Source organism: Photinus pyralis, unplaced genomic scaffold (genome assembly GCF_008802855.1).
Source record: "Photinus pyralis isolate 1611_PpyrPB1 unplaced genomic scaffold, Ppyr1.3 Ppyr1.4_LG7, whole genome shotgun sequence".
In the NCBI taxonomy this organism is placed as follows: domain Eukaryota; kingdom Metazoa; phylum Arthropoda; class Insecta; order Coleoptera; family Lampyridae; genus Photinus; species Photinus pyralis.
The window spans coordinates 20963689-20975440 of record NW_022170738.1 but is presented as its reverse complement, the minus strand read 5'-3'; positions in this window follow the sequence as shown (position 1 = coordinate 20975440).

The following is an 11752-nucleotide window of genomic DNA, read 5'->3' as shown; positions in this document are numbered from 1 at the left end:
CTAAATAAGAAAGTTGGAACTGCGCATGCGCAAACCTAAATTTTAAAACTAATGTTAGATTTTCCTTTGTTCCAAGCGACTAAGTATCAAATTTCACTTAAATGATTCCATAGATAAAAAAGTTGGCACTGCGCATGCGCAAAATAAAATTTTGAAACTTGCGCTAGATTTTCCTTTATTCCAAGTGCCTATGTATCACATTTCATTTAAATTCTTCCATAAAAAGTTGGCACTGCGCATGGACGCCAAAAACCAAATTTTGAAATTGGCTTTGATTTTCCTTTATTCCAAGTGCCTAGTGTATCAATTTCATTCTAAATACTTATAAGTAAAAAGTTTTGCAATCGGTTTATAAATGGTCGAGAGCGAAAAGGGCAGCTGTGAATTTTGATCGATTCGATCCAACTTTTGCATTGCGATTATATGGCTAAATCTATGCCCATATTGAATTTCATGCAATTCAGGTTCATAACTACGGAGGAATGTAAAACGAGTCGAACATTTCTAAACAAAGTTACTCGTTCACACGACAGATAGATGGACAGACAGACAAAGGGAACAGACGGAGAGACAAACCGGCAGGCACAATAGCAATGCGAAAATTATAAACGATCTCGAGGATCGTTAATAAACGGCAAAAGTGTAAAATTATGGAACATGTAAAAACGGTTTTTTTTTTTTTACAATAACTTTTTTGTAAGCGGTACAGAAAAAATTCCTTCCTTTGGTACAAGACTCGACACCATACGAACCAAATAGCGAAAAAAGTAGAACAATAGCGTCTTAAGTAATAAAAACTAGTAGCCGTCACAAAGTTAGCGAGGACGGACGGACGGACGGACAAAAGTGGGCCACAATAGCGCATTTTTTTTTATTTGTGGAAATGCGCTAAAAGATAACGGTGTTTTTAATCGAGTATTCATGATTAAATGATATTTAAAATTCGCGAATGTTGTCAAAACATTTTTTAGCGCATTGTCCAGCCCACAAAAATAAAAAAAAATGCGCTATTGTGGCCATTTTGTCCGTCCGTCCGTCCGTCCGCTCGTTTTGCGACGCTACTAGTTCTTTATCTTAAGAGCTATTGTTCTACTTTTTTCGCTATTTGTTTCGTTATGGTGTCGAGTCTTGTACCAAGGAAGGAATTTTTTCTGTACCGCTTACAAAAAAAGTTATTGTAAAAAAAACAAAAAACCGTTTTTTACATGTTCCATAATTTTACACTTTTGCCGTTTATTAACGATCCTAGAGATCGTTTATAATTTTGCATTGCTATCTGTCGCCTGCCGGTTGGTCTCTCCGTCTGTTCCTTTGTCTGTCTGTCCATCTATCTGTCCGTGTGAACGATAACTTTGTTTAGAAATGTTCGATCGCTTTTACATCTCCGTTAGTTATGAAACTGAATTGCATGAAATTCAATATGGGCATAGATTTAGCCATATAATACGCAATGCCAAAAGTTGGATCGAATCGATTCAAAATTCACAGTGCCCTTTTCGCATCTCGCCCATTTATAAACCGAATTGCAAACTTTTTTACTTATAAAAGTATTTGAATGAAATTTGATACATAGGCACTTGGAATAAAGGAAAATCAAACGCCAATTTCAAAATTTGGTTTTGCGCATGCGCAGTGGCAACTTTTTTATTTATAGAAGAATTTAAACGAAATTTGATACATAGGCACTTGGGATAAAGGAAAATCAAACGCCAATTTCAAAATTTGGTTTTGCGCATGCGCAGTGCCAACTTTTTTATTTATGGAAGAATTTAAACGAAATGTGATACATAAGCACTTCGAATAAAGGAAAATCAAACGCCAATTTCAAAATTTGGTTTTGCGCATGCGCCGTGCCAACTTTTTTATCTATGGAACTATTTAAGTGAAATTTGATACTTAGGCGCTTGGAACAAAGGAAAATCTAACATTAGTTTTAACATTGAGGTTTGCGCATGCGCAGTTCCAACTTTTTTATTTAGAAAAGCATTGAAATGAAATTCTTCTCATAAACTGAAATTGAAGTAGCACGTCAACAATGGATTGCCCATGTGCAACGCTATCTTTCATATTTGTTGCCGGATTTTTACGATTTTAACAGAAGTTGCATCTTACAAATGGGAAATGAATGCAAGTGGAAATGCGCTTTATGTAAATCGTTTACGATTACTTTTTAACTTGTTATAAATTTTCCTCTGTGGGGTTTGGTGAATTTTGGATTTTTTAGGTTAGATTTAATTTAAGTAATGTGGAGGAAAGATAGGGCTTGATTTTAGATTTAAGGTGTTTGAAAATGCTTTTAATTGTTATCACGTGTGTTTAAGAATTTATAAAACCTTATGTACTTTTGGCAAGCCGATTGTGTAATTTAAATATTGTTGAAAAAATAAATGCAATAACCGTTTGTTTGTAAATCGAGTTTGAAGTTCTTTTCGGTGACGGATAGTGGGGTTACAGTCTCATTTATACTATTTGCTTTTTTTAAGTTACTTTTGCTCATGGGCATATCTGCAAATCCATTTTAGAGCATGTTCAATAGATTAACTTTTTAGAAAAGTATCTGTAGTATTAGACATTCTTTTTTTTCGCCCACCCTACGTGTTGAAACCTATTAAATCCTCTACGTGGTCCAAGATGTGAACTCTTGAGACAGACGGATGGATGGATGGAATTCGTCGCAGGTACAAGCTATTTTTCATGAAAAAAACGATAAAAATATGACACATTATGCTCCACTACCTCTATGACGTTAAAAAAATCAAAAGCTGTTAAACCAAGAGAATCATATAAAGATTTACTAAAAAGTAAAGCAGCATTTTATTAAACAAGTCTTTAAAACTACCTATCAACATTAATTTGTTTTTCAAGGTAGATTTCTAGGTACTTATGTTTGAAAATACGTAACATATCCTGCTTATGCAGTGCTGCATTAGTTTTTGTGTAAAATATCGGACTACTATATTGCTGTGTGGAATGGCAAACGGTCACTAAGCCACACAAAACACCTGTCTAGCTAGATTAATAAAATGAACTTGATTATAAATTTCTCGACATCTGGCTTCCGCTACAATGAAAAAAATTTCGATAAAGACTTAACGTTATTAATTTAGGAATCTCAGCAGCCTGGATCACTTTTAACAACTCTAAGAAATGATTTAAAAAAAATGTTGAATAACACCTAGCATAAACTCTTGGCACTTTGGGTTCGATTAAACACACAGCTCCTTGACAAAGACAAAAGTGTATTTGGTAACATATTAAAAAAATTAAACGAATAAGCCGAAAGAAATATAGGCTTTCAGAGCCCAATTTATACATACCGCGCATGTAAGCGATCGATAGACAATTAATTAACCAAATCTTATTTACTACCGTAATGATCCAATAAACGGGTCGCTAACTGAGATGTTCTGACACACAAAGACCTAAGATCCAAAGAAGTTCACAAGAAGTTGAGGATTTCCAAAAGTAGAGGATTCCAAGATGGCTGACCAAGATGGCGTCCAAAATGACTGGCCAAGAAGGTGTCCAAGATGGTGTACCAAAACGGCGGACTAAGATGGCGTCCGAGGTTTGCAAAAAGGTTTCGACAAAAATTCTCACAAGTTTTTTTTTCAGGACATTCAAAGGCTTTACAGAGAAATCCAACATTTTCTTAGCACCCCTATCACCCCAGCAGGGGTTTCAAAGGCTTTATATCACTAGAAGCTTGCTAGATTGCTAGAGCTTCCTGAGCTTCTTAAAAATCCTTCTATGGTCTTATCAAAAACTTCTAGAACCTTTACGGTTGAAGTAAAGCTTTCTAAATGCTTCCAAATGGTCTTCTTGTAAGTGCTTTCCAGAACATCGAAACACCTTTCAAAGCAATAGAAGACGTTCTAATAAATTTAACGCGCTGTGCTGGACGTTATACAGCATCCTATTGACTTTCAGGTCTTTTTCATGGCGTTTACAAACTTCTGAAACCCCCATTCAATTATTTATAGCGCCCCTTTAAAGGGAACTCTAGTCTCCTTTCAGCCTCTTCGTAAGCCTTTCTTTGTTTGCCAACCTCTGAAATGCGTTAAAATCTAAGCAGTCTTGGAGAATATACAGGGAATTTTTATTGGATGTGTTATTTATAGATGGCTATAGGCAACCAATTCTACACGTTATAACATTTTTCCCGAAGGTCTGCAAAAACCACTGAGCGATTCGAAAATTTTATCTTTCAATCGCAAATTTATTTATACGGCTTTTTCAATCTGCCACTGAAGCCGAAAAAACTGACTCACTGACTGTCCTGGTTATGATGAAATTTGATTATATTAATTAATCCGCTTGAAGTTCCGTAATCTGCTGTCTGGGCGTGTATTTCAAGTTCCTTGACATAAATTGTTCTACAGTCTTCGTGCAGCGATCCTTTAAAATAAGGGAAACTGGAATTTAGAATTACCAAGGTATCACAAACTTGAGATTCGAAAGGTGACAAGAATGAAAAGAAACTAAGAAATCTGTAGGGATCTCAAGTGAAGAACCTAACGAATCCGAAGAAGAATTCATGAAAATGGAAAAGAATCTTAACATTCCAAGAACCGGTGGAATTCCTATTGCATTAACAAACACTCGCTAATATGAGAATATTATTGATATTGAGTGAATTGAAGGGGGAAATACATTAGGATAATTCTTTTTTATCATCAACCTGCGAGGGACATTTTTCTTTAAATTTCTCTTATAACGATCTTCTCTCTTCAAAGGTCACATTTTTTTATTATACCTGCATCAGAATCGCTGTTTTCAAACACGCCTGAGTGTGCAAAAAAAGATTATTAAAACATGCAGAGCTTTAAAGGTTGCTAAGTAATGTTACTTCAAACATGAAACTATAATCTGGAACTGAAATAAAAAACCCTCTTAGATCGCTTTCTGCAAATGCAAAAGATATGTTTGGCTCGCACCCTTTGCTGGAAGCTTTCACGAAACCCACATGGTTTAGAGTAGGTATGCTGCCAAATCTGTTCCACTTTTAATCGCAGTTATGATTGAAGTTGTGAATGAATGCATCAAAGGATAGAAGATTTTAATACCATTGATGTTTCCTTCAAGTATACCAGCGTTATCAATGCATTTAAGACGTCGTTTAAAATATGCTTCCTATTCATCCACAAAAACAACTTTTTCATATTGTTCATAGTTGGCTTTACTGAATTTGAATTTTGCACCCACCAACTTTTTTCTACTTCTGCAACAAGCCACTGAATGGACGGTGTATTATCTACTTCAACAGAAGTCATTTTATTTACAAAGGCTAGAATTCTTTATAAGCAATCGTCAAGTGACATTTCCATGGCAATCGTGGAATTACGAATAATCCGCCCATTTAATTAGAAATGTATCCGAGTACAACGTCATTATGATTTCATTTTATTTCCCTTATTTTGAAATCATATTGCAGGTATAATAAAATACTATAAGAAACGCGTGTATAATTTGAAGCACTTGCAACGTTGCGCGTGCTTTAAAGACTTGATTATACATTTATTTCTTGATATACTAATTTAATAATATAAAACGAAAATGGTACTGCTATAATGGTTATTTGGAGTATGGTAATAAATCCTTTTAATTTTACCCTTTGACTCGAACATAAATTTATCAGGAAAATTTAAAGGAAGATCGTGTTTCTAGTCTTTAATTTTAATAACATATTTTTTATAAGCATCCTTTAGTGTGATTAAATATACATCATACAACAGTAACTAGGAGCTATATGAAATTGGCGCTAATATGATTGAAAGGGTACTGAAATGGACGACGGTTCATATATAATTAGACACGTTAAAATAATCGAAATAAGGGCCAGAGATAACTAATTATACGGTATACGTAATATAAAAACATGCGCACTTTATTTGTCAGATTTGGATTACGAAAGCTGATTACTTCTGGTATGCTTAACGCAGATTATTTCACCCCGGGGTGTCGCTGTTTGCGGGGCAAACAATGGCGACAAAAGGGAAACTAACAATAAGAAGAGCTACTACTGTTTAGTACAAAAAGTTATCGATGAAACATTTGTTGATGTAGCTATCCATTTCAGGTAGCGTCTCTTTTTTACTCGATCATGTGTATTAATTGGTATAGATGGTGGATTTGTAACGTATATGTTATTTAGGGAGATTAGCGATATATTTTTTGATTGCGCCGATTATACGCTGTAACGTAGGTATAAAACACAAAAGGCATTTTTCTATAAAATGCTCCCGTTTATATATAAACCAGCGCAATTACTATAACAAAAGTACGTTCTGTGTGAATCGGGTACATGCAGTAAAATATTTAATTGGGCATTGCGTGCTGTGGGCAAAAATCCAGGAAATAATAACTTCAACAGAAACACTACACAACGAAGCATCCAAGCATCGTTTACTCGTGCCCTTTTGTTTCCAAACAAAAGCCGACGCCAGACGCTACTTTGTTCCGACTCATGATTGGGCCCAGTCTTTTGTTTTATGGGGTAGCGGCCTATTACTTGCGCCTTTAGGTTTTCATTTACAAATAAATTTATTAACGAAATTATTGCACTTAACTAAACCCTTATTTACACCGTCCGACTATCCTGCAATCGGCAAGTACTTCCACGGTAGCCAACACGCGTGCGAAGCGATTGGCCGATTGTAATACTCATAGTGCCATTATGTTATTGCCGTTCATTTAAGTTGCGAATGTTTCTACGGTTTGCCGAAAACCACCGCCTGAGAACATAAACTCCTCGAGTTCGTCGTGTCGTTCAATAGTCAAATATAGAAAGAAGAGAAGACCATTCGAAATATGTTTGGGGTTATAGCTTCAATGTTTTATTGTACTTATTTATAACAGTGGGTTAGGCTGGAACTGCTTTCACTCGCATAAGCGGAGAGCTCGCTGAAGTTTGAAAAAGAAAAAAAGGCTTTAGATTAATTAAGTAAACAGTGATCTAAATTTCTACGAAAATAATCGCTATCATGTTCCTTGAAGAGGAAATATTTAATTAATTACTACCTATTTTAGTTCCAGTAGGCTTTTCTAGGGGCCCCCTTATCTGCACCCACGCGTGTAGATGACGGGTTGAGTGAAAGTGGACTTTGCTTTCCTGTAATTTCACAATGACACATATATAACACTCGCCAGGAAAGATTGCCGGTCACAGCACACTTTGTGTCGATTTACAATCTATGTTTTTCTTAAGATGCGAGCGACTTCCGGAATAGGATCGTGCCAATGTTGAACGAAAAGTCTTTTTGTTCAACATTGACACGATACTATCCCGGAAGTCGGCCACATCTTTAGAAAAACACAGATTGTAGACAGGGATCAGGTCTTCTGTAACCGATAATCTTTCCTGGCGAGCGGTTTAGTCACTATCAGGTATACAGATGTCTCGATAAGAACTTGATGTTTCGTATAATTTGCGATATGATGGTTAATGGAGACTGAAACGTAACTTAACTTACACCTACCTCTTAAAATAAGTAGGTTACGCATAAACAATGAAAATATCGCAATGGTAGACAGTTGATCTGACTTCCACAGCAAAACCTAAAAGAATGCACACACTAACCAGGTGGAAAAAGGTACGGGCCGTAGGTACTCATGTAATCAATGAAAACCAACATATATCCGTTGCAAAACTTGGACAAAAATGCAGAAACTAAATCTGGATCCACAAAATATAGATTTAATCGCCAGAATAATTCTAATTAATAATTGCAATTAGAACCACATGGATTCTACTTTACATTGCCTAACGTGTCGAACTACGGTGTGCTTTCAGTATAGGAAATTGAAAAGGCAAATAATTTGCCTTGCGACTTGCTTGGAAATATTCACTGACAGATTACGTCAGCAATGACCGTTAAAATTTAAGTATGCCAGCAAATCTCAAACAATTAATTACAGTGACCGTAAATCAAAAATGGCCAATACGTCCTTACGAAAGTAAAATGTGATATACTCATTTATTGCTATTAGAAGAATTAAGCAAAAAGTAACAAAAAAACAATAATTATTTCCACTAATTATTTCCACTAATTATTTCCACTATTGTGCTTTCTTAGTGCATTTTTTTTACTTTTACAGCTTACTGTTGCACTTACCTTTATTTGTTCCTCGAAAGTAATTCAAACAAGAGAAATTAAACAAGAGCTAAACGCGGAGTTCGAATACAAGGAAAAAAATCCCATTTCCAAAAACAAAAAGCAATTACCGTTGCATTTTTGTTCACAAACGTGAGGATTCGAACTGAAGGAATCTAATTCTCAACCCGTGTACGATATGCATCTAATCGAATTTAGAAGTTAATGGAATTACGATTGAGAAAGGAAGGCACAGAAGAAGATTTTAACGGCACAAGAAATTAAAGAGTTAAATGGAGCGCCACCTCAGATGCACGAGACGGGAATGAACAGACTAATGGAAATGATAAGGAAGATATTAAAATTACACATAAATTTGTAGACACAGCACATAAATTACAAGCTATAAAATAAAATTGCACACAAGATTGGGTTGGAAATACAATAATTTAGAGAACAAATAAAGGTAATAAATAGAAATCAGAAAAATCCCAACCGAAAGCGGAACAGGCAGGCAAGAAGGCTGACAAGAGAACCCATTATCCAGATGTGAAGATAAATGAATTAAAGGAAGTGGGGGGCGTCTATCACCATTCACTCTCATGTGAGCGCTAGAAAGTAACGCATAAAGCAGTTTAGGATTTTTTATTAATAGAGGAAAGCAAGATACAAGCGCTCTGGGAAGCCCTTGATCGAAGACAAAATACGTGGTTAGAGGTACGTGAATACAAGGATCCACAACAGAATCCAAGATATCATAAAGGAGATATGCATTAGTACACGGACCGACAACAGAATTTGCAAGAGTTATCGTCGCGGAAAAGGCGACTATTAAATTTGAACAACGATCATTATCAGTGGACGAATTCCAAAAACACTGTTAGAGAAATAAATCGGCGCTGGACACGGAGCGCTACTAATTCAGCACACACGAGTGGAGCAAATTAACAGAAACTTTGAACGTACATCTGTGGAACAAAGAAAATGGGAAAGTCTTATCAATCAAATAGTCAGGGAGGATACTTGTAGAGCAGAACATGAAGGCGATGCGAGTTTGGTGGTAAAGAAAAGCGGAACAATATCACACAGTTATCGACAGGTTACAATGAATATAATATAGAAAGGAGTGTGTAATAGAAGACGTGAAGCACGAGAAGAACTAGATAAATAAAACAGAAAAAAAAATATCCACGCGAATGAAGGAAAGCGAAAGAAATTTATGCAAATGTAAATGATACATCTAGAAGAAAACTGAATGTAGAAACGAGAAGAATAACAAAAAGTAGAAGAAGAGTTTAGGAAAAGCAGAGCAAATTGAAGAGGTTGTAGCATTTTAAAATTTCCGCTTCTGTGGAAAATAGGGATTGGCTGTCTTTGTATTCGATTGATTTCATTGAGACGGCACCACATTTTAATTTTATTCTCTTTAAACTGTTATCACGGAAAAACCATACAGCGGTCAGCGAAGGAATTGAGTTGGGCTATCTGATAGAAGCCATTGAAGAGAAACCTTCGATCTTAAAATTAACGAAGTGATTTTTGTAAAGGCAAGCTAATTAAGCTTGTTGTTGATAATTTGGCATTGCTGTAATTGGTTATTAAACGAAAAAAAAAACCTCAATCAGAGGTAAGCTTTTTTCTTCGTACAATTCCTTAGCTAATGTGGTATTCCGTTTTTAGGTTTTTTCTTCTACTTAAGATATTGGAAATTAAAATCCTGTTATCATTTTGTGTTCCGTTTGGCGGATTACATCCAGTTACGGAGAAGGCCGTAGAGGTATATCCACTTCTATTTTGCAACCGTACTGCGCTGCACAGAAGCAGTATAATAGGATTGCTTGGATTCAAGAGCCATTTTTCGTAATTCAGTTCGAGCCATCGAATGCCGTGAGGCACCCCCGATCTGTAAACTGCCATTAAGAACCAACGGTGATCTGGCGACCGCATCGTTCTATCAGAAATATCGAATTTGAATGTTGGTGTATCAGATAATTGTTTAAAAAGAAAAAAAAATACTTGTCGTTTGGTATTAACTACCAAAATATCATAACTTTTTGTGTATAGATTATTGTAGATTTAAAATTAAGTGGCGCCCTATAAATACATATATTTACATCTGTAAATTTATTTTATCAACAAAATATTAAGATTGAGCTGCTGGCATTTCTTGTCGTTATTAAAATTAGCCAAAAAAAGGGCTATAAGGTTTTTATGAAAATTATGAAAAAATTAAGAAATACCCGAATGAGCTACTTCTCCATCGATTCGAGAATTCAAAACCCAGTGACATCCTTTAGAAAAAACGTATGCCAATCAGTAGCAGCAAAACCCCCCAAACTAAATACTAGGTTCACGTTCGAATACGTTAACAAAGAACCGCGGTCTCTTAAGGAGAGGGCGTGCCCACAATCGTAACACATGCAAAATTGAGTCGATCAGGCATTGATAAGTTAGTGAAACTAATATTGGTTACTGACATTCAGTAATTATAGAAATTACATTGGTATCAATCCTTGAAAAGGAAATTAACCGCTAACTATCACTTTGTTGTATGTATGTAATCTAAGTATCGAGACACCTTGTCCCGGTTTTCATTATCTTCGCTCCAATCGCTGGCTGTACATAAGGTGTTGTTTTTGTGCTGACATGAAAATTAGAGCTTGAGACTGAAACCCGAACTAATAATTAAAACGGGAAACTAAAAATTAAAACCCGGTAAAGAAATAACATGTAATTTCCCTACGAACACAAAACTTAACATACCTCAAATAAGAGTTATTAGAAAATAATATTATTAACAATGAAACGGCAAAACGGCAAGGGTTCACAATTAAATTGATTCCAACTGCGAATGGAGTAATCCTAAAAATAATACATGCGATAACAAACGTGTCTAAGCAAATGGCGGTCACTTACGTATGCATGTACTAAAAAATTCAATTTATAGCCTCCACATAAGAGAAAAAGCCTATCTCGATCCAAAACCAATTCGAGATCAAACAAACGTCCGGTGAATCGCCAGAAACAATACTTATTCGTCAAACTATTACAATTACACGATCATTTCTAGCGATGCACACAACTACACTTAAAACGTGCCGATCCACAAATACCAGTCAAAAAGGAAGTGAAAATATCTCACGTCCGCATCCAACGGGCCTGAATGAATGGACCGATGATAAATTGCCACGCACGGTGCCAGCCTGAATTTACAAATGCAGTGAACCTCAAACAAAAATTACAGTGATACTCAACCAAAATTAATTTACATGTACTAAAAAATAAAACTGTAACAATAACAATAGTAGAAATAGACAAATTATATATTTATAAGACAAGCGCGGTTTCACTATTTATCAGTTCATCATCGACGTTAAGACTCAATTTGATTATATAGCAAACAATCTAGAAAGCATTTCATATTTCAGAGAATGTCATCTACGCTCGCATTTCTTAGCGCTGGTAACTAATCCTTTATCGACTTGATTACTCGAGAATATTCTAGAAGAATCGCTACAATAGGTTCACGAGCTGACTATATGTTTTCAGGTTATTAACATTATTTATCGAGATCATTTACTTTAATTTTTTGCTACTAACATCAAAGAAGGAACCATAGAATCTGCAAAAAATATTTTTGTGTAAATGTAACAGCTTGC